The 23,347-nt window shown below is 50.3% G+C and overlaps 1 protein-coding gene and 1 non-coding gene across 2 annotated transcripts in view; one reads left to right on the top strand and one right to left on the bottom strand.

Annotated features, from left to right (window-relative positions):
- The window catches only part of NAV2 (neuron navigator 2), a 697,375-nt gene that overhangs the window by 208,044 nt on the left and 465,984 nt on the right, over positions 1-23,347 (top strand). The window lies entirely within an intron of this gene.
- Positions 12,317-12,451, bottom strand: LOC147916544 (small nucleolar RNA SNORA1). Its single transcript, XR_015552843.1, has one exon. It is a non-coding gene; the product is annotated as a small nucleolar RNA SNORA1 (small nucleolar RNA).

The raw sequence follows: 23,347 nt of genomic DNA, 5'->3' as shown, positions 1-23,347 counted from the left end.
TCAACCCCACTAGCCTTCCTGCTAAACCTGTCTGGGCTCCCTGCCGCAGCCAGAATGCCAGCCAGACCCGCCGGTCTCCCATTCGAGGCACTCCAGCCCGGCCCCGCCTCCCTCCTGACTCCTCCCTCATGCACACGCTCCTGCACGTGCACGCGTTTGTCTGCCTCGCCTTTGTCCCCACAGGGGAGGGGAGGTTCTACTCCTTCCAGACTCTGCTCAAACTGCTCCTAGAGAGGCCTTCTCAGCCTCCTGGGGGAATTCTCCTTTCCTTCCTCATCCTCTTGTTTCCTCGTAAGCCTGTTCAGGCATTGGTTGTAGTGTGAGTTGTGTTGGGGAGACTGGGTTCCAAGCACAGTGTGAGCTCTTTGAGGACAGGGGTCCAGGTCTGCACCTCTGCAGCCCCAGGGCCCGGCACAGGCTTGCAGGCATTCGTTCAGCAAATGTTTATTGAGGGTCCACTCTGTTCCAGCTCCACGAGAGGCTAAGAGGAAACAGCTGTGGGCAAGGCCTGTCCCTGCTCTTAGGTTGCCCCTGGCCTCATGCAGGTGACAGACCATGAGGAGACCACAGTAACACAGAGGGCTGAGCTGATGGGGGTGCAGACTCTAATGGGGGGTGCCTCGTTGAGCCTAGGGTGGTCCAGGAAGACTTCTCAGAGGAAGTGACAACTAAGACACATAGACTGAGGACACTGAGGCTAGGGGGAGTAAAACAGCTGGCCAAGATCTCACATCTAGCACATGGCAGAGCGAGCTCTCGAATCCGGGTCTACATCCATGCCCTGTGCACACGGTCATCTGTGGAGTGGGTTCCCCTCCATCTACACACCCCCAAGTCAGCACACTCGTTTCGGATCCTGCCTCAGAGAGTAAAGAGGAAAAGGATCAGACTCACTTGGCCAGAACCTGGGCAGCCTTGCCACTTTCTGCAAAATCTTCTCTTTTGAAGCCACGTCAGACTTTTGAAGACTCACCAGTCCTTGGAGTGACAGAGACTGTCAGCAGAATCCGTGGCCAGTGAGCAGGCTTCCCACCAGGGCATTGGAGGACAGCTTTCTTCTTACTCATGGTTGCTTTTTTTCTTGTTTCAAAAATAATGCATACTAATTGTAGAAAATTTGGGGAGAAAATACAAATCACCCATAATTCCACTACCCAGAAATAACCATTCTTAACAATTTGATGTATTGAGATAGTTATTTTGGGATATTATTTAGAAATTGCTGCAATATATAATTACTGCTTATTAATTTATACAAATACATGAATATGATTAACTTGTATATATTTAGCTTGTTGTAAAGACTTGCACACTCTAGTGCCTGGAAATCTCAAAGGAAGAGAGGAGAGGGAAAGCACTAGCTTTTATTGAGAACCTACTATGTGCCTGGCTATAATGAACACTCCTTGTATTGATAATGCAAGAACCAAACTTACGTGATAAAGCAAACATTACCTCATTTATCCTGATGATGACCCATCAGATGGTTATTGTTCTTATTTCCATTTTACAGGTGAAAAAACAACAACAAAAAATGAGGCAGGAGCAGTAAATCCAGTCACCAAGAGCACAGAGCTAGGACACAGTGGGCCTGGGGTTGAACTCCTGGTCTGTCCTGTGGTTTCCACAGCCTTAGCTGAGGCCTCAGAGCAGCACACCTGTTGCCCTTGGAGATGACCAAGTGTAGATGGCTGATGGCCTGTCCACTGGGCTTTCCCATCCTTTCTTTATCAGGCCCTCCAATGGGCCCAACCCTGGGCCAGCCACGGGGGGGGACTCACAAGGAGCAGGCCTATCCCTGTTCTCAGGATGCTCCTCTGGTCACTGCATGACCTCAACCCTCAGAGGAGGGCAAGGGCTGCAGAGCATCAGCGAGGAGCTGTGGCAGTTGCTGCATTTGAAAGAAAGGAGTAGGGTCTGCGGTTGTGGAGTCCGCAGAAGGTACCCTGCCTGGCTGCCTGACATAAGGCCTCCCAGAGCACACCCCTGGTCGTGATTAGAGCAGCCCAAGGCTGACCCTCGGCTTGTGGGGCTCAGAAGCTGACATACCAACCGCCTCCCAGAAACCAGTCGATACACCGGACATGAAGGCGTTGATTTGCAGGGTGTTGCAGGCTGTCTTCTCCAGGTTGAGACGAGACAAGAGGTGTCAGTGGCTTCCCAGGGAGTAATGCCTTGAAAAGAAAAGGGCGGAAAGTGAGTTTATGCAGAGGGAGCCGTCAGAAGCTGATGCAGGCGGGACAAAGCCTCTGGCAGCCCAGGAGAGAGCAAGTGCCCAAGCAGGGCTTGCCGTCAGAGGGGTCCCACGTCGGACATAGACGGCTGGGCCCTTGTCCCACTGCCTTGCTCAGGCACTGGCCGGGGCCGCCTCGAGAAAAGCGTGGCTGAAGGGACTCCACAGTCCTTGCAGCTAGGCAGCAGGTCTTTTATGGAGGAGGAGTTGAGCCGTGCATCTCTGTGTCTGCTACACCAAGGGAAACCTGACTGCTGCAGGGTCTGGAAAGCTCGGTTTCATCATTGAATTCATGCCCCATAGAACAGCCATGTGGGGAGCCAAATACGATCATAGGGCTACTGGCTTAGCAAGCAATCAGAGCAAAGGGATTGTAAAATCCAGATTCTTGGTGGCATCCGGCTAAGGCAGCCGGACAAAGTGACCAGCTGACGGCTCTTACTTTCGGCTTTTACTGTCATCTGTATAAGTTTGCTAGGGCTGCCGTAAGAACACACCGGAGACCGGGAGGCTTAACAGAAATTTATTCTGTCACGGTTCTGGAGGCTGGAAGTCCAAGATGAAGGTGCCCGCGGGGTCGGTTTCCTCGGAGGCCTGACCTTGGCTTGCAGATGGCCAGCCTCTTACTGCCTCTTCACATGGTGCCCCTGGGGTCTCTCTGTGTGTCCTCATTTCCTCTTCTTATAAGGACATCAGTCAGATTGGCTTAGGGCCCACCCTCAAGACCTCATTTTAACTTAATTACCTCTTTAAAGACTCTATCTCCAAATACAGTCACATCCTGAGAGTTAGGGCTTCAATATATGAATTTTGAGGGGACAGAATTCAGCCTATCACAACACCCAGCACTCTCTTCGGATTGACCTGGACGCAAGTCTTCCTTGATGGGTCAGTCCTGCCTCTACAGGGCAGGGACCGTTAACATGGGATAAACTTTACAGAGATAGCTGGTCATGAAGGACCTTGGGTGTCATCCTAAGGAAGTTGTATTTTCTTCTGAAAACCAGAGGGAACCCTTGGTGGGGCAGTGGCATGAGCAGATGTGAATTTTTGAAAGATCGCTTTGCCCATCACTTGGTGAATGGACTGAAGGAGACAGGACAGGAAGGAGGAAGGCTCACGGTGAAGAGATGATGGTGCTAGTCCAGAGAAGAGAAGATGAGGCCTGAGCTGGGGTGGTTGCCACGGGAATGAAGAGCAAAGCGTGGCTTTCAGAACCTTTTAAAATATATTCCACAGGGTGGTGGCAAATGCAGAGGCTGAGGGGGCGAAGTCAGATGTCCAATACGCTCATCAAAGAGCAGAGCCTAGGTGGCAGGAATCATCTTTTTAACATCAAAGTACTTCCTCCAGATGAAATCTTGAATGGGAGACCCATATATAAACAGATTACAAATGGAGGTGTTTTGGCAAAAGTCATGATAGGGGTCCCCGATCTCTGCCCACTGGGATGCCCCATCATCTCCCCTCCCCAGGGTTCCTCTCCCTCCACCCCTTCCTCCATTGGGGGCAGACATTTGGCTGGCACACGTTGGTATAACCATACCTCTAAACCAGTTGGTGAATATCCACTGCCCTGAGCTCTCTCTGTGCCCCCCGCCCAAAAACCTGCAACCATCCAGCCTCTGTCATGACTCCCTACACCTCGCAACAGTCCAGCAACCGAGGGGGCAGGTCCTGCCACATGGAGGGGCTCGAGGACCCCGTTGTCTAGCGCTGTGGCCAACATCTATCGAATGTTTGGTCCCTTACCAGACCAATTATTAAATGTGTTGACTGTCACCAGTCCTCGAGCACACCAGCCATCCCCAGCTATGGACATTTTTCTCACAAACACCATGCTGTTTATTCCTTCTTGTGGGACTGCCGTCCTGTCTTCACTGCCTGACCAGCTCCTGCACATCCTTCAAGACTCAGCTCAGGGGCCGGCCTGGTGGCATAGCAGTTAAGTTCACGCGTTCTGCTTCAGCAGCCTGGGGTTCACCGGTTCAGAACCTGGGTGCAGACCTACTCACCGCTCATCAAGCCATGCTGAGGTGGCATCCCACGTAGAAGAACTAGAAGGACCTACAACTAGGATATACAACTATGTACTAGGGCTTTGGGGAGAAAAAAGAAAAAGAGGAAGATACAGATTTTAGCTCGGGGCCAATCTTCCTTGAAGAAAAAAAGACTCAGCTCATGTCACCTCCTCCATGAGGCCTTCCCTGCTACTCCCAGGCAGGATTTATGGTTCCTAACCTTTTCTTAAACCTAACTCTGTTCTGGTCCTTTTCGCATTGAATGACATGTATCTCTTTACCTGTGTGTCTTCTCCACTAGGCTGTGTGTTTCAAAAGGGCAGACTGGGCCTTTCTACCATCCCCTCTTCTGTATGTAGTACATAGAACGTATATGGAGTTGGATGGAATGTCTCTGTGACCCAGGAAAGGTGTCTGGGGCCCTTCGATTCAGCTGTTTCAGGGTGAGCAGTGCTGGTTCTGTGTTTCTAATGAGGGCTCTCCCTGCTCTGCTGCCTTCCCTAGGGAGCTAAAGCATCTCAGAGCAGGTCTTTGTCTTCCTCGTCAAGGATCCCGGGTTCCCAGGACGGTGCCCGACACACAGAATGCCCTCAATCCACGTTTGTAAATGCCCAAATGACCTGAATAACGCCGCTTTGGTGAATAGTATGCAGGTGTTATCACCATCGCCCTGTGACGTGGGTCTAACACTATCCTTATTTATCACATGAGGAAATGAACACTCAGAGAGGTTAAGTCGCTTGTCCCAGGTCACTGTGTTACAGTGTCGGAGCCGGGACTTGAACTCCAAAAGCCTAGTTCTTGGTTAGCCTCTACCCTTCCCTCTCCTAGCTTCCTTCCTGGGGCTGCTCTCAGATACCCGTCCTCAGATACCCTCCTGCGTGAGGGAGCTTGCCGGCTCACCTTCCCTCACTGCGTTGAGTCCGGGTGAGATAGCACAGGACTGGGGCTGCTGACCGACAGGGAAGATTGGCCATTTGGGGCCAGCCATCCTTGGGGCCACCTTGGCCTCTGGGCTCTGTCCCAGCTCCTCCTGGGATCCCTGGACTGTCACAGTCGGCCCACTTCTCCCTCCGTGCCCTTCACCACCTATCTTTTTCACAGCTCTATTTCCCCTCTTGTCAACAGATCTCGCAACAAAATGTTTTCCATCATTGCTGGCTATTTTTATCCCTTTATCAGAGTTATTTCCTTTGGTAAATAGCTTCCTGGCACAGGGTGGGCAGCCGAGCGCAGGCGCCAGCGCGTACCGCGCGGGCAGGAGGTGCGGGGCGGGTGGGCATCTGGGGAGAGGGAAGAAGTGAGTGACTTGGGCCAGCCCGGCCTTTGGGGACTGCTTTCTGCTCTGATGGCAGAGGTGGCAGCAGCAGCGGCAAGATGCTCATTCATTCCCCACTTCAATTTGTTAAAACCATTCTTTGAGAAGGCAGCGTGTGCCGAGGGCCTCGGAAGCAGACAATCAGCAACAGGCGCCCAAAATAGCCTCGAAATCAGCAGCATTTTGTTCTGCTCCAGGCTTTTCATGCCTGCAAGGGGAGGAAAGAAAGGATCCAGAGCATTTTCTGCGTCCAAACACACATCTATTTTACAATAAGACAAATGGCTCGTATTCCTGCTATTAAATCCAGCGGCGTCCCCTCCCCACCAACCACCCCTTCTCCCAAGACCTCGCCAACATTTCCTTTTGTGGCTGCAAGAGAAGAAAATAGCAGCTCACGCCGTCTCCAGTGCAGCGTGCCTCTGCCTCCTCCCGCTCTGCCTGAGACCTCGGCTTTTACAAGCTGGGATTTTAATAAATTAACACCGCGTGTGCTGCTGCAGATGTTGTCACGGCTTTCCAAAAGGTGCCGGGAGAGCCAGGCCCTGCTGGAGAGGAACGGGCCAGCGATTTGCTCGTGGAAGCCTCTGGCCCCAGTCAGAGGTTTAGCCGGGCCTTTGCAAAAACCCTGGGCTGCTCTCTGAGAGGCTCCCGTTGTCCCTGCACCCCCAGCAGGGCTGCAGGACCCGCCTCAACAGCCAGAGGAGATTCCCTGATGGCCAGGGAGGCAGTGTGTGCCAGGGGAGTCCCAAGGGGAGGGCAAGAGACCCGGACTCTGGTCCCAGCTCTGCCCTGACTCACGGAGTAACCTTGTCCAAGCTGCCGTCTGCCCTGGGACCAGTTCCTGGGGGAATAAACTCGCAGAGCCCGTGACACCTCTCCTTTATAGCCTCACACGTGGGAATTTAACACCTGCTTGTGGAAGACCTTGACCGTCTAGATCATGGGTCTGCATACGTAGGCCCGGGGGTCAAACCTGGCCATCTGCGTTCACGTTTGTATCATCTATAGCTGCTGTCGCACTGCAGTGGCAGAGTTGAGTAGTTTCAGAGATGGGATGGATCCCAAAGCCTAAAATATTGACGCTCTGGCTCTTTACAGGAAGAGTTTGCCAACCCCTGGTCTAGATGTTAAGTCCCATGAGAGCAGAAACTATGTCCCCTCTAAGAGGTTTAGGGACACTCTCTAGAGCACTCAGCTGGTAGGTGGCCCAAAAGAAAATGTGGGTGTGGAAGCTGCAACATCCAGGACTGTCAGGGATGTTATCAATTAAATGTGCACAACTAGAGTTGGAATTTGACAAAAAAGAAATCCCTCCCAAGAATCAAAGCCATACAAGCGTGGGCGGTAAGCTCAGTGTCTCGCAGAGTGTTTCCGAGCGAGGGCTCTATTCAGGCAGACTCGCCACCACTTCCTAGCCACATGGCCTCAGGAACGTTCTTCACCTCTGAGCCTCAGGTGTAAATTGGGTATAACAATACTTACTTCACAGGACTGTTATGAGGATTTAGCATGATAATCTAAGTAAAACACTAGCACAGGGCCTGGGAAATATTGGGGGCTCTCTGCAGGCCTGGTTCCCCTCATTGGTCTTACTTTTCAACTGAGCCCCCACTGGAAGTGACATGCCCTACCTTAGCTTCCATCTGAATGTCCTTCCCAACGCAGCTTACGTGTCTAGACAAAGTGGGAGTGAGAACCCCTGGGTCCCTGAGTGGCGACAGAATGGAGAGGGTGAAGTACTGTGGGCCTGAGTTCACATCTTGACCCTGCTACTCACTGAGCCATATAACCTTGAGCGTGTTGGTTGACCTCTGCCAGCCTCACTTTGCTTTCTGGAAGATGGAGGGAAATAGACCCTTTCCTGTAGGGTAGTAATGAATATGAAATGCAATAATGTGTGCTCTGTATTTAGCACAGGATCTGGCATTCAGGAATAGTAAATAGTAGGCACTCAATAAATGTTAGTTGCAACTCCCGTCCCAGATGAGCTGGCTAAGTAGATTCCAGCTTTTCCTGAGTTCTCACAGTAATGGTTAGCCCTGGGTGTCTCTAGGCCCCGCATGAACCGCACCTTGGAGGTGAGAGGCTCTGAGAAGTCCTCTGTCCTGTCTCACTGAAGTGGAAAGTTCTAGAAAACCCAGAGGCCCAACACGCCAAGCCAGCCCAACTACACTCCTGGCATGGGGACCAAGCAGTGACTTTGAAAATGTGTGTTTTCCTGGATAAAACCTCTAATTGGACAATTGCAGGTCTTCTGGCTTTATGTAGACTTTATGACTTTGAAAGCTCTTAAGCTGGGGTGAGGGAAAATTTATGAATGGGATTTCTATTTCTGTAGCACTCTGACTGATGCTGTTGACCCAGCCAGGGGCTGGGCTTCCGATACTTGCTAATTTCTCTTTGCCAGGTGATCCTTACTTTGCCTGCTCCCTCACTGAGCCACAGCTGGTGGGTACTGAAACCCGGACAGCGGGTTTCTGGTGCTTAAAACGTTGTCCTGGACCCAGATTGATTTCCCAGGCAAACAAATACAGTACTTGGGAATTTCTCAGGGAAGCTTTACAGTTTTCTCTCAAATTTTTAAAGCTTGTTTTACAGGATTTTTAAGTCTCTCTCATAGAAAACTTACTATAATCTGAATTAAAAGCATCTGGCTTAGAGGAAGGGCTGATTCCGGGCTGATGAACATTTCCTTTGGGTACTCACAGCCAAGAGCAATCTGAAGGTAGGCAATGGATCTACAAAGACGTGTCTAGACCAGTGTAGCAATGAGACTGACTTCACTTAACTATTGTGTTAGGTAATGTAAACTTCTATAACAAAAAGATCCCCAAATGTGTAAAGGCTCAGACACAATAGAAATTTATTTCTCATTCACATAATGGTCCAAGGCTGACATTTCTGGTCAGTGGGTGGCTGTCCTCCACCCAATGATTTGGGTACCCAGGCTCCTTCCATCCTATGGCTTCACCCTCCTCTCTAGAGCCTTGCAGTCACCCTGCATCTAGCCAATGGAAGGTGAAAAAGAACATAGAGAAGGCTCACTTGCTTCTTAAAAGCCTTGACCCAGAAGTGACTCTCATCTCTTCTTACACTCCATTAGAGAGGTCACATGGCCACACCTAGAGGCAAGGAGGCCTGGGAACGGTAGCCCTTGCTAGAAAACCCCTTCACATGGACAGCCATATGCTGTGGAAGGGAGAACATGAATTCTAGTGGACAGTTAGTAATATTTGCTACAGAAAGGGAAATGTACCAAAATTGAAGCCATAAAGGATTAAATACAGACAGGATGCCGTTGCGTCTAGCACCTGGTCGACCGTGAGGGCTATCATTATCTTTGTCTGTGAGTCTCCAGCCCTTAGAACAGTGCCAAGCATACAGCTGGTGCCCAGCAAATGTTTGTGAAAGGAATGAATGAATGAATATCCCACCAGTTCTCTTAGTTTGTTCCTTGCTTGGGCCACCTAATAGATAAGCCGGATTCCTGGTCGTCTGCTTCAGGCCGTATTGAGGGTGCACCTGTTGGGCTCAGATTCCAAGGGTTAATCAAATGTTCCCCCCAAAAGAACTCAGACGCTTTTAGTTACTTATGCAATTTACAAATTGCTTCTATTAAAGAAAGTAAAAATTATATAAATTTGGACTATCTAAAACAACCTAGTGTATGGATGTTGTACCCAAGGATCCAGAGGATTTCAGACTAGAAGGTCCCTTCGAGGGCATATAACCCCACAACTGCAAATGCGACCCTGCTCACAAGCCAATCCACTTGACAGAGACTGCCTGGCATTGGATTCTGCAGGAAAGCATGCTGTGATGGATTAGCCATGTGTGCCTTAGGTGAGGGAAGGACGATGGTCAGCCAAGTCCCATGTTCTTGAGAGATCTTGTCAAGTCTGAGATCCCGTATGTTATACATAAGGGTGAGGCTCTGAGAGGAGAAGTGGTAGGCAACCTTCCCTGGAGATTTAAGTTGGACGGCCTAGATAAGGAGGCGATTGGAGCCAGGAACTACATAGATGAGGACAGAGACGGGTAGACCAACCAGAAGACGGTATGCTGGAAAATTCTCTTGAAAATTCAAGAGGGCTAATGGCTAGGGCCTGGTCGGCTATTGTGGCTACTTCTGAGAGACAAGAAGACGCAGGGCATGGAGTGTGGTGTGGTTTGGAATCTGAGACTGACGTGCTTCCTGTAGAACCTGGTCAACCTTAGAGGGCTGTTATGGGCCAAAATGTGCCCCCCTCAAATTCATAGGTTCAAGTCCTAACTCCCGATACTTCAGAATGTGACCGTATTTGGAGATAGGGTCTTAAAAGAGGTAATTAAGTTAACATGAGGTCATTGGAGCGGGCCCTAATCCTCTATGACTGGTGTGCGTATAAGAGATTAGGACACAGACGTGCACAGAGGGAAGACCAGGTGAAGACACAGAGAGAAGAGGGCCATCTACAAGCAAAGCAAAGAGGCTGCAGAAGAAACTAACCCTACTGACACCTCGATCTTGGACTTCCAGCCTCTGGAGTTGGGAGAAAATAAATTCCTGTTGTTTCTGCCACCCAGTCTGTGGTTCTTTGTTATGGCGGCCCTAGACGACTAACACCAGGGAAATGAAGTCTGTGTTCTTGCCCATGTTTCTCTGCAGGGCACGTGCCGTGAAGCAGTTGCATGGACTCAGTGGGCAGCGGGCAAACGGCTGGAGGCTCTCCTGGAGCCTAGAGCCCCACAGCCTCTCGTGGAGACTGGGGCACAAAGGGTGACGTCCTGCCTCTCCTCTGGGCCTCCCTGTGCTGGCCCCTGGGGTTCAGAGACTCAGGGGTCATGACCCCCAACCCAGGTGAGCTCAGTCTGGAGGGAGACAGAGAAATCCTGTATTTCCTGGATCTTTAGACAACATCGATTACAAAACAGTTTATCGATTCAATAACAGCAATTCAGGAGGCAAGAATACTCTTACACTAAGTAGAAGCATAGACTGTAAGAACGATCCTGATTTTAGTGGTCGAAATGGGACCACCTGCATGTCCTCAAATCAAGGGAGAAAAGTGAATCACTGGTTAGAGTACGGGCAGTGTGTGCTGGGCCAGAGCATGCTAGGGAGGGTGGGGTTGGCTCTGCCTTGGGAGGGAAGTCAGGACCCTAGAGAGGGGACATCTGAGGAGGAGTATGCCACGCTGACAAGGCAGGAAGTGTATTCCCAGCAGAGGGAACAGCATGGGCAAAGGAACAAGGTGGATACGTATCTGCAGTAGCAAGAGCCCACGTAGAGGAGTAAACGGAAGCGAGGCTGGACGGACAGACAAGTGCAGACTGTGAAGGGCCTGGAATGCCGTGCCAGAAGTCTTCACCTTCATCTGGAGCAGAGGGTGGGAAATGAGGCTACCAGCCAAGAGAGAGCCCAGCCCCGTTCAGAACATGGGCCCCCAAAGCAGATCAGCCGTTGTAGCTCCATCTCCTTCAGCTGCTCCCGGCGGGGGAGCACAGATGCTTGGCAACCAAGGGATGGTCTATTTAAAGCCACTTGTGAGTTGTTCTGGAAGGTGCACTGAAGCATGGAGAGGGAGGGAGCGGTGGGGCAAGTCTTCTCCTCTCTCTGGGCCTTACCTTTCTCAGTGCCTGTAGTGGACAGCTGTGTGGGCTCAAGTGCCCACTGCGTGGGTCCGGAGCCGGGCTCCGTCACCCATGCTATGTGTGCTTTGGTCAAATTACTCATCGTCTGGGCCTAAGTTTTCTCCTATGTGGTGGAACAATAATAATACTCACCTTTTAGATTTGTTGTGGGGATTAAATGAGATAATGCCTGTAAAACACTTTTAACACTGTCTTGCACATGCAAAACACTCAAAATCAGCTGTTGTAAAAGTTATGATGATGTTGGACTAGCTTAGCAGGAACCTTAAATTATGGAACCTTTCTTCCAGCATATTTGGGACTTCGATGTGTAAGAAAGGTCACAGTGAGCTCTTCTGGTTGAAGCAGGTGGAGACTCTGCACCCCAGCCCTCAGCATCCCCCTTCCCCAGGGCTGTCTCCAGTCCACCAGGGGGACCTCTGCAGAACCCTTCAGCTCCAGAAAACCCGGGTTGAAAGCAATTGTCCCAGAGGATTTCTGAGTCCCCTCTCACCTGCTCCCTTCAATCCAAAGCCTGAGTGTACATCAGGAAAAGCTGTCCTGCACAGCTCAAAATCCATTTTCCAAAAGCATCAGCTGAGCCAGGCCCTGGGGACAGCGTGGTAAAGGCAAATCAAAGTGGACATGGGGAGGTGAGGAGATTATTTGAGCCACAGTCCTGACTGCAAAGACCCACAGACAACAAAATACCACCTCCACATTTCTTTAAGTCAATAAATTTTTAGTTAAGGAATTTTACATGTTGTGATTCATTCTGCTGCCCACCAGTCATCTTAGTTCCTCCAAAGCTTGAGTCAAAACTTCTCGTCAAGAGAGGCCTTTTTGGAAGATCCCATGCTTAATCCGCAGCTGTCCTGTTGGTCAGCCTTGGCACCATTTTCTTAGTTGGGCCTCTTTTATCTCCACTTGAATAAGGACTTACTGATGACAGACTTCAAAAAGTCTCCCACCTAGAATCTTTTCAAATAATTCACTTTAGAGCTCTAGAACTTGAATTGCAGAAAGTACATTGCTTTTTTGGCTAATGATCTAAAATGTATTATTCTTGAATACATTTCTGATATTGCAATTGTGTGACATCTAATTTTCACTCATGACCTTAGCAAAAAATGTCACAGATCTCACTGTCACCATGGCAATGGATTTACTGCGATGGAAGCGTAAGCTGTGTCTCAGTGTAGCCCCATTAACAGTTTCTGGACACTGTAATCAACAGCGCCCATTCTCATCGAGAAGGAGGCTTCACCTCCACTTTTCTTAAGAGCAGTTGTGCAGAAGTGACTGTCTCCACTGGTCATAGTCCAGGGTGGTTTCTCATCCCTTCGCCGCTGGATGGTCAGCACTGCCATTGCCCTGTGTGGCGCACCGTGGCTGTCTCTTCCCACGAAGGGGCTGCGTCTTGTTCTGTCACCTCCAGTCCCTGTACAGGGTCTGCATTTAGCAAGTGCCCAATAAATTGGTATTGGATCAGTCAAGTGGAATTGAACGTGGACACCTCTATGTGCCCACTCCAAGCTGGGGTCAGCGACGAGCCAGAGACCCCCAGATGCCGCCCGCATGGAGGTTATTGTCGGGGAGGGAAGGTAAATGAGGACAAGCATGGTAGGGTTCATGACTGACTGTTGACAGATAAAATTCCAAAGCCCACAAAGGGCAGGGGTTTGCCTTCAGAATCTGCTAGGGCTGGGCCTTGGGAGGACCCTGGAAAACTTTGTCGTGAGGTCCTGAAACGGAAAGGCTCCTTGCTTGCTTGGCCCCAGAACCCGCTGTGGGGCTCTGCCTGGCTTTTTCAGCATGAGTAGAAGGCTGCCCCTTGTTGTGCACAGTTTTAACAGCACGTGCACTTCAGACGCTGGTCTTCCGGCTTCCAGGGCAGATGCCAAGTTAGAGGCTGCAGTCAGCAAAAGCTGGGAGACCAAGCCCAGTCCCCAGCCCATCTTCACTGACTGCCCTCTGCTTTTCCTTAAGTCTGCATCTGCCTCTGGTCACACGGCAGCTGCTTTGGCCTCCTTGGGCTTGTCACTGTTCTCTGAGCTCTCCCACCCCATGACAATCAGGTTCCCTCTGCCTGGACAGCCCTTTCCTGCACCACTACCCACTTCATACTTACGGAGCTCCTCTTCATTCTTCAGGGAATCCCAAATGCTGCCTCTTCCAGGAAGCCTTCCTAAATCTCCTCAGTTGGAATTTTTTACTCCTCCCTCTCCTGTCCTCCCATAGAACTTACGCAATATGTATGGTGTTCTGCTTGGGTTTAAGTTATAACTCTTACTTCCCTCACTATGTTATGAGCTCAATGAGGGCAAAAACCTTTATCGTACTGGTCTTCATACTGGCATATATGTGGGAAGTTCCACAGATTTGAGCTTCAAGTCCTAGGTCTTTCTGGATATGTGAACTTAGACAAGTTCGCTAATGTGTCTGAGTCTTAGTATTCCAGTCTGTAAAATGGGGGTAACAAAACCTTTTCTCACAAGCTTATCGCGAGCATTAAATAAGATGACATATGAAGTAATAATGAAAATGAAATAATAAAGAGAGCTAATATTAAGTGCTCATTTAGGCGCTGATCTAAACTCTTAACAAGCTCATTTAAAATTTTTTTTTTAGGGGCCAGCCTGGTGGCATAGTGGTTAAGTTCACATGCTCCACTGTGGCGGCCCAGGGTTAATAGGTTCAGATCCTGGGTGCGAACCTATGCACCGCTCATCAAGCCATGCTGTGGTGGCGTCCAATATACAAAATGGAGGAAGATGGGCACAGATGTTAGCTCAGGGAGGATCTTCCTCAGCAAAAAGAGGAAGACTGGCAACGGATGTTAGCTTAGGGCCAATCTTCCTCACCAAAAATATATATATATATATTTTCTTTTGAAATAATTATAGATTTGCAGGAAGTTGCAAAATACTGCAGAGAGATCCCTTGTACCTTCCACCCAGTTTTCTCTAAAGGTTACATCTCCCATAATTACAGTGCAGTGTCAAAACCAGGAAACTGACATTGGTATAAGGATGTGTGAGTACAGTTCTGTGTCTACTTGTGTGGATTTGTGTAACCACCACAATTAAGACACAGATCCAGTCTCTCTCCACAAAGATCTCCCTTATCTCTGCCTTTATGATAACGCCCACCCTTCTCCCTCCTACCATCCTTAACTCCTGGCAACCATTACTATACTTTCCATCTGCGTAGTTTTGTCATTTCAACAATGTTATCTAAATGGAATGACACAGTATGTGACCTTTTAAGATTGGCTTTTGTTCACTCGGTGTAATCCATCCAAGTTGTTTTGTGTGTCAATAGTTCCTTCCTTTGTTGTTGCTGATTAATATTCCATGCTGTGGCTGTACCACAGTTTAACCATTGAAGGACATCTGAGTTGTTTCCAGTTTCGGGCTATTACAAATAAAGCTGCTATAAACATTCACATACAGGTTTTGTGTGAACATAGGTCTTCATTTCCCTGGGATCAAAATGCTCAGGAGTGCAATCGTTTGAGCTATATGGTAAGAGTCAACTGTTTCCCAGAGCAGCTGCACCAGTTTACACTCCCATCAGCAACGTATGAGTGATTCAGTTTCTCTACATCTTCGCCAGCATTTGATGTTATCACTATCTTTTATTTTAGCTGTTCTAATAGGTGTGTGGTGACATCTCATCATGGTCGTATTTTGCATTTCCCTAATAGCTAGTATTAGCGAATATCTTTTCACACACACTTGCCATCTTTGGTAAATCCTCTTTGGTAAAATGGCTCTCCTATCATTTGCTCATTTTCTAATTGGATTGTTTTGTTTTTTAATGTGGAGTTTCGAGAGTCTTTTGTATATGAGTCCTTTGTCAGATACGTGGTTTGCACAATTAGCTCATTTAATCCTCATATCAACCCGTGAAGAGGATACTAAGATTGTTCCAATTTACTGCATGAGGAAGTTGAGGCACTGGGAGGTTAGCACTATGCCTGGCACACAGCAGAGGGGCAACGAATAATCACAGTGAGCTTTACGCAGATGGAGCTCGAACCAAAGGCAGGTACAATTCAAGATACTTTGGTGGAAATGGTGGGGTTGCTGGAGATAAGGATGGGAAGATGAAAGTTGAAGCCAGCAGTGAGTAAAGGGACTTAATATCAGGTCATCAGCCCCATTTAACAGGCTGAGAAGTTGAGAAGACTTAGAACAGACTTCTGTCTGGAAGTCCCGGTAAGCCTGCTAAAATTGTCCCTTCTTTTCATCCGCATCCTACCTCTCTCCTGTACCACAGGCTTGATGAACAGCTGGCCAGTCTCCACCACAGGGATTTTTTTTAAGGGAAGGGATGTCTCCCATGTCTGCCCTTTCCAGGGTGTGGGGAGGCAGCCTGCTGACATGGGAATCAGGGCCAGGAGTCAGAATGCTGGATGCTGGTCCCAGCCTGGCAGTGAGTAGTGTGGGAATCGAGTGCTGTACTTCCCTGAACGTTCTGTCTCCGCATCTATAAAATGGGAATAACAACAGTAGCTAACTGGCGGGTGGTTGTGCGGATTCAGTGGAGGGCAGAGGGTGAGAACAAGGGCTGTGGTAACACACATGGGTTCAGTATGGAGCTCTCCCCTTTCTACCTATGTAACCATGAGCAAGGGGCTTAGCTCTTCTAAGCTTGTTTCCTTATCTGGCAAATGGGGACCATCACAGTTCTCACCTTATAGGGTTGGGGTGAAGATTAAATGAGATGATGCAGATAAAGCATTTGCACAGATCTTATCTCAAGATGAACATGAGTCACACAAACTAACACTTATTGAGCACTTACTTTGTGCTTGTCTTGAGTTCATCCACAATAAGATTAGGCATCAAGACAAGGATGTAGGTACAAGAAGCTTATTTGGGGGGGGGTCCCAGGAAGCAGAGTGAGAAAGGGGAAAGGAGATGGGGAAGGCTGTTGCCTCTGGAGGCATGTGGGACTCAGTCCGTCTGAGAGACGGTGGGGACATGCCTCAGGATCGTCGCCCTGGGGGCTGAGGAGGCTGCAGTGTTTATCCACCGTCTCCCAGTCCTCATAGGCTGAGGGTCGCTCCGGGGGCATTAATTCTGCCATGCTTTTACCTGCCCTGTGCTTGGGCTGAGCATATTCCCGCGGCCGGAGAGCACCCTCAAGACGGAGACTCAAGAAGCCGCTGGTGGGTGCAGGGAAACTGAACTATCTCCGAGGGGACAGGGCTCCGTGCTGGCAGCGTCTGCTACGCTGCTTTAAGCACTTAAACATTAACTCATTCAATCCCTGCAATAGCTCCATGAAATGGGCATGATTTCCATCACCATTACAGCCCAGCTCCCCAATGCTCGCACACACATTAAAGAAATGAAACTTCCACAGAACCATGCTAATCCTTGCTCTGTGCAGTGCACTCCAAAATTTTCTTTTTTTTTATCATGTTATTTTTAAAATGCTATTTGTCACCCACTAAACTGTTTTCATAACCCAGCAACGGGCTGCAGTCCACAGCTTTGGAAAAGATGGTGCCCTAACATTCTGTTTAATAGGACAATGTTGATGACAGTGATGATGTCATGGGGCTGGCATTGGGCCTGGTGCCCAGAAGGTGCCCAGAGAACGTTGGTTTCCTTGCTTGCCCTTCTTGGCAAACAAGAGTCCATGAGCAGCTGCTTCCCAGGTTGCAGAGAGAGGCCTGGGCTGGCCCCAATACATCTCCTACTCTGACCCAGACCTGCCCCCGTGGGGCCTTCTCAGCCTCCTCCCTGGGGATGTGCACCATCTTGGGCTGTGACCTTCAAGTCACCAGCTCCCCAGAAGCCAGCCCATCCTTGGGAGGTGAGGTTATGCCCTGTCCCCACGACGCTGTCACTTCCTTCCCCTGAGTCTTTCTGAGTGAGGATTGTTCCCCTAATCAGGATGGAGACGCAGCTCATTACAAGCTGGTGAGGCAACGGCTCTGTGCTCCAGGCCCGAGACAGGCTGTCTGGGAGTTTGGCCAGCCTCCCGCTGCCCCGGACACCAGGGCAGTGGCCTCAGAATGGAGCCAGCCTGCTGGGTTTGTTTGCCCCCTTCCCAAGGGGACACAGGCAGACAGACACTCTGCTGAGACTTCCTCTATTGACAAACTCCACCATGCTCAGACAATGAGTCCCATCCAACACTCAGTGCTGCTTCCGAGGGCATCGAAGCAGCATCTCTAATAATAACTGGCACTTAGTGAGCATTTACCATGCACCAAGCACTGTGCTGAAGGCTTTACGTGCAACGTGTTACGTAGTCTTTAGAGCAAACCTACTAGATAGGCATGATTATCCCCACTCTGCAGATGCAGAAACTGAAGCATAGAATGTTTTGGTAGCTTGACAAGCTCACCTGGCAGCTAGGAAGTGGCCGTAGCCAGCCCCCACTGACTCCACACCTGCCTCACTTCACTCTGTTGACTCCAAGAACGTGACCCAAGTTCCCCCTTCCTTCTGGGTTCTGACCCTGGCTTCACTCTGTGGAGCGGCCAGGTGAGTTCCCACAGGGGACCTCACCTCTCTGAGCCAAGTTCCTCACCTCTCTGAGCTCTCTTCCTTGTGGCACCTCCTTCCTAAGGCTGTTGGAAGGAGTAAATGAAGTAATGGGTATCATTGCATCTCCCAGAGCGCCTGCCACGTTAGAGGTGTTCAATAAATCTATTTATAAAAGAGTCGATTCAGCTCTTTCCCCACTGACTTGACAGTACCCTGAAGCCATTTCCCACATGCATGATGTCACAGTCCTGAGGGGAAGGGCCGCCCATCTAGAAATCTGCACGTGCTCCTGGGCTTCTCCCCCTTGTGGCTTGTCTCGCCCCACTGCCCGGCCACACTGACTTCCCCAGGCAGGAGTCTCCAATATGACTGACATCTCTTGGAGCACTACGAAGAAGCTGTTTATTTTCTCCGACAGCAGACCTCCGCCCAGGACGAGGGAATGGTCGAGTGGCGGCTGCAGAGCCTGTGCCGAGAGCCTCGTTAGCTGCGGTTTAATTACCGCCTGCAGTATAGGTTTTTAATAACACTAAGACCCAATTAGTTGCTTGTTACTTCAGAAATAATTACTGATAGCAGCGCTTTGTCTTTGTTTTAATTCTAGCTTCATTCCCCAGCTGCAGGAGTCTAAGTGAAAAGTTGGGGTTCTGGGGTGCACGAGGAAGGTCTGCATAGAACCGTGGATTCAGCTGGGGATCATATGTCTGTCTGAGATGAGTGAGGGAGTGGCAATGGCCGTTTCTCACCCCGAAGACACCTCTGTAGAGAAAAGCCTGGGCCTTGATCTTGAGTGAAGAATGGAGATGGGGCTCTGCTCTCAGGGGCAGGTGGGTCTGAGACGTGTTACCTGCCTCACAGACCGACCTCAAAGCGCCTGGCGCCCTTTGTGAACTGTGCCATGACATGCCCCTCTGCTGCCCCAGGGGGCCAGGTCCCTGTCACTAACCATGGCAGCGACAGGCACAACCAGATGGCCGAGCTGCTTTCCAGTGTGAAGACGGGGTGTGCCCTTCCCTCTTCGAGGGCAGAGCCCCAATCTCAGCCACACTTCTGATCTGCAGTGTCACGGGATTTTCTGCCACACTGAAGAGAACTTGGGGATGTCAGGGGGACCTCAGAGGTCTCACTGCGCTTGTGGCCCACACAGCAAGTGGCGTCTGTGCTCCGATGGAGCTGCGCACGGGTCAAGCCATCCACAGCTTTGCTCCGGCACAACAGTCTGCTCGCTTCGGGGAATTCTTTGGTCTGACTTGCTTTCATGCTGCTTTCCCTTTGTGACTTTTATTCTATTGCACCCGGGAGAATATTGTAGTGCCAAGGAGCTATTGTCTATTGAAGCCATGTTGTAATTACAGCTGACATGTGTTGGGTACTTATTCTAGGACAGACACTTTTCTAGGTGTTTCAGATGTATTTACTCCTCACAGACAACTCTCTAAATAAGTACAATTATTATCGTCAGCCCTGATTTGCAGATGAGGAAACTGAGGCACACAGAAAGGTTAAGCGATCTGTCCAAGTCACCCAGCCCATAAGTGGCAGAGCTGGAGGATTCTTTCCCAGGCGGTCTGGCCCCACAGCCAAGCTTTGACCTCTAGGTAATCCTGCCTCTTATTGGAAGAACTTGAACCATTAGGGAACTGGGTCAGCTCTGAATAACATATTCTTTCATGGCCAGGGTTCTTTTTTTTGTTTCTTTTTTTTAAATCTTGTGTTGGTTTTTCATTCCAACTGTGTTCTCACCCTCCAGGGCGGCTCCAGGCAGATGCCCTCTGTTCTCAGTGTTTCTGCAGTTTCAGTGATGAATGAAATGCACAGGGAACCTTTTGGACATGGCCCAGGTGCTGTGACTCAGGCCGCCCTCGTTTGGAGGTGACAAGGCCCCCTTCCCCATCGCGCCAGCCAGCTCTCAGCCCTTTTCAATGGGTCCTGTCCCTGTTCTCTCCTGATCAACTTGTCAAGGGAAGAAGCCAAACTGATGAGCCAGTAATTTGCTTTTTTTCCACCATGTTCTTTGGTCTCTTTCCCCCTGAGAATCCTTTCCAATGAAATTGCAAAGTGTTTGGCTGGAGGAACCTGCTGAAAATTCATGCTTTTTTGTGTTTTCTGTCTTGCCTCCTGTTCATTTATTCCGTCAGCCCAAACCACGATGCTGGCTTATTATTGATAATCTGGGCTCTTCTGTGTTTGGAAGTTCATTTGGAAAATTGTGTCCACAAGGCAGAAACGCTCCACTTCATCCTGGACACAAAGGGGCCCTTTGAAAGTGCACAGGGTTTGGGATTAAGTAAGCAAACAAGCGTGGCCTTTGAGGAGGGGCTTGTGGGAGAGTGGGGAGAGAAGGAAAACTGCCTCGTAAAGCTGGACCTCAGCGTATTTAGACAAGGGGAGTGTCTCTGAGTTTATTCTACGCTCACATCCCAGAGTTTCGAGGATGCCACTGTCATCTACTCCAGAGGCCTGGGGGCTCTTGCCAAAACCCCTTGATGGCCAATCTTTTTGAAGTGTCAACTGAAACGCGGGCTCGGGGGCTATCCTGTTTGAGAACGAGCATGAGGGAGACCTGGTCCATTTTCCCCGTTCCTGGGACTTTCCCCTTCTGTTGGAGGGCTCATGTAGGCCTTCCTTTCTCCAGCTCTTCCTCTGGTAGTATCTGTCCAGAAACGTCTCCAGCCTCAACGGGTAAGATCTCTTCATTTCCTCTCTGTCCAAACTGACTCGCGTCCCTGCTTTAGTTTGGCTTCTCCAAAGCAGACCCTGAGGGAAGGATAGTGATTCTGGGAAGCATTAGGAGGGCATGGGGAGTGAGACAGAGAAGGAGAGAGCTGTGGGAAGCTGGGGCTCAATCCTGTTGGGGACCCTCTGAGGTGCTGTGTGGAACACACCTGTCTCACTGATGGGGTGTTTATCCACCAACTCACATCCTCATTGGTTGAGAGGTGCTTCTGAGGTGTGAGCACCCCAGCACTTCTGGACCTGCCCTGTTTGATGGTCAAGCATCTCTCTCAGGGAGAGAATGCCCCCCAGGCACAGTCACTTTTGTGGGTGACATCTAGGCCAGGCCAACGGCAACGCCACCGTGTCAGCAGTATCTGCTAAGGCAACCAAATGCTCTAACGTCATGAGCCTCAGACAGTAGAGTAACAATGGTCGATATCAACCTCTAACCTCTAACCAGTTATGTGCATGTTAATTAAGACCAATATTAATCTTATTGGTCCCCCATTATCTACAGTTTAGCATCGCAGCTGGGAACGTGGACTCGGGAGCTGGAATAACTGGGTTCCAATCTCACCTCTTCTGCTGAGCAGTTGTGTGACTCAGACAGGTTAGCCTCTTTGTGCCTCAGTTTTCACACCTGCAAAATGAGAGTAACAACAGTACCTATTTGATAGGGTTGTTTTGAAGTCAAAATAGTTAACACACACTAAAGCCCTTACAACAGCAGCTGGCATACATGAGGTGTTCCATAAACACTGGCTGCTGTTAGCATCCCGCAGAGGAGGAAACTGAAGCTCAGGGAGGTTCTCATGAGCTGGAGGTTGTGCAGTCACCCAAGGGTGGATGCAAGAGCCTAACTCAGGCTTTCCACAGCAACAAGCACCATTTTTCCACCCTACCACATGACTGTGTAATCATTAATATATGAGGGAGCACTTTATAAACTGTAAAGTGCTCCACAAATGCCTCGGTTATGTGCTATTTCCTGGTCCATGTAACAGCAGATACAGTCTTGTTCTCTGAAGAGCTCCAGCCTGGTTTCTGAATTCTGTGATCTGTCGTTCCTGTAGAGCTGGCACTGGGCACAGTGCCTGGTTGGACGTCGGCTCAGTGGATGAGTTACCAACAACCACCCCCCCGATACCTCCCATCAGAGCTCCCACCTTGGAACTTCCGCTCAAGTCAGGCCCTGTCTCCACCCTGTGCCCCAAGTGCTGCCTGTCCCTCCTCCTGAATGTCCTCCCTGCTCCACGCTGCCTTCTGCCTACTCCAGGGACCGTTGTCACCCAGACCACGGCCTCTATAGCTTCTCTTTCCCCTTGCCTCCCCCTCCCGCCCTCCCTGACTGCCCCCCCCGGGCTCAGAGCTGCCCACTACTCGCTCCCACTCCCACCCCAGTGCGTGCCATCACGTGCTTCTCGGATGTTGCTCCTGCGGCATGGGGGGGGCTCCCCACCCGGACAGGAAGGTCCTCACAGGCAGAGCTGAGCTGCATTCATTCCTTTATTCATCTGTTTATCCACTGTGGTATAGACACTGTACCCCTTTAGGTAATTAATTGAGAAATCAGGCCACACAGAACAAGGTGGATCCATGGCTGGAGGAGCTTCATCTGGGGGCGACTGGCCTGCAAATGTCGCTAACGATGACGATGAATCTTGGTGCAGACACCGAGCTGAAGCACCCGGCGACTAGGGCCCTGTCTCTCCATGTGGTGGAGTCAGGGAAGCCTTTCACGGAGGTGACACTGGAGCTCAGCTGCAAGCTTAGGGTTGATCTGGTTGCAAGGAAAAGCAGGCTTCTCAAGGAAAAGTCAGGTCAAGGAAAAGTGGAAGGGGCTGGAGATTGGAGGAATGCAAAGGAATCTTTTGGAAGCAAAGAGCAGGACCTTCCCTGTGGGAGCAGGAGAGTCATCAGGGCCCCTCATCTCCTTTGTTGTCAGTGTCTGCCCTGCTCCTTTCCACTCAGCTTCCTTTCCCCACACAACCCTGTGGCACAGCTCTGAGCCTGGATGACCACCCCAACCAATGTCCAGTGGCCTCCTGTATAGCTCCCTATTCCTGTGACCCCGCCAATGCCCCATGGCCTCCGGTGCGGCTCCCAATACCTGTTGACTCCACCAATGCCCCGTGACCTCCGGTATGGTTCCCAATACCTGTGACCCCACCTGCCCCGTGACCTCTGGTAGAGCTCCCAACACCTGTGACCCCACCAATGCCCCATGGCCTCTGGCGCAGCTCCCAATACCTGTGACCCCACCAATGCCCCATGGCCTCTGGTACAGCTCCCAATACCTGTGACACTCTGATGGCCCAGCCTGGGCCAGGTGTCCATCCTGGTCCCGTCATTTTTGGCCAGGGAAGCAGGGGCATCTAGTACAAAAAGGCCGCCTCCGCCCCCAGCAGGGCTGGGAAGCAAGGACTGCACGTCTACAGCAGTTTTGGAGGGGCGTCTGTTAGTTTCCTCTGGCTGCCATGACAAATCACCACAAACTTGGTGGCTTAAACAACAGAAATTTATTCTCTCACAGTTCTAGAGGCCAGAAGTCCAAAACCAAGGTGTTGGCAGGGTTGTGCCCCCTCCAAGGCTCGGGGGGCATCTGTTCCTCGTTTCTTCCACCTTCTGGAGGCTCAGGCGTTCCTTGGTTTGTGGCGGCACCACTCAGTCTTCACATGGCCTTCTCCCTGTGTCTTCTCTCCTTCCGTCTCTTACGAGGACACTTGTCATGGGATTTAGGGCTCACGCTAATCCACGATGAGCTTATCTTGAGATCTTTAACTTAATTACATCTGCAAAGACCCTTTTTCCAAATAAGTTCACATTCACAGATTCTATATGGACAGGTCATTTGGGGGTCCACCGTTCAACCCCCTACAGTGAGGGTCTGACAGATGGAGAGGGGAAGGGAAGGCACATTGAGCTGAAG

Source organism: Ceratotherium simum, chromosome 7, assembly GCF_057802395.1.
Source record: "Ceratotherium simum simum isolate JZ-2026a chromosome 7, ASM5780239v1, whole genome shotgun sequence".
Taxonomy (NCBI): Eukaryota; Metazoa; Chordata; class Mammalia; order Perissodactyla; family Rhinocerotidae; genus Ceratotherium; species Ceratotherium simum.
The sequence above is the reverse complement of the archived record's forward strand: the minus strand, read 5'-3'. Positions and strand labels throughout refer to the sequence as shown.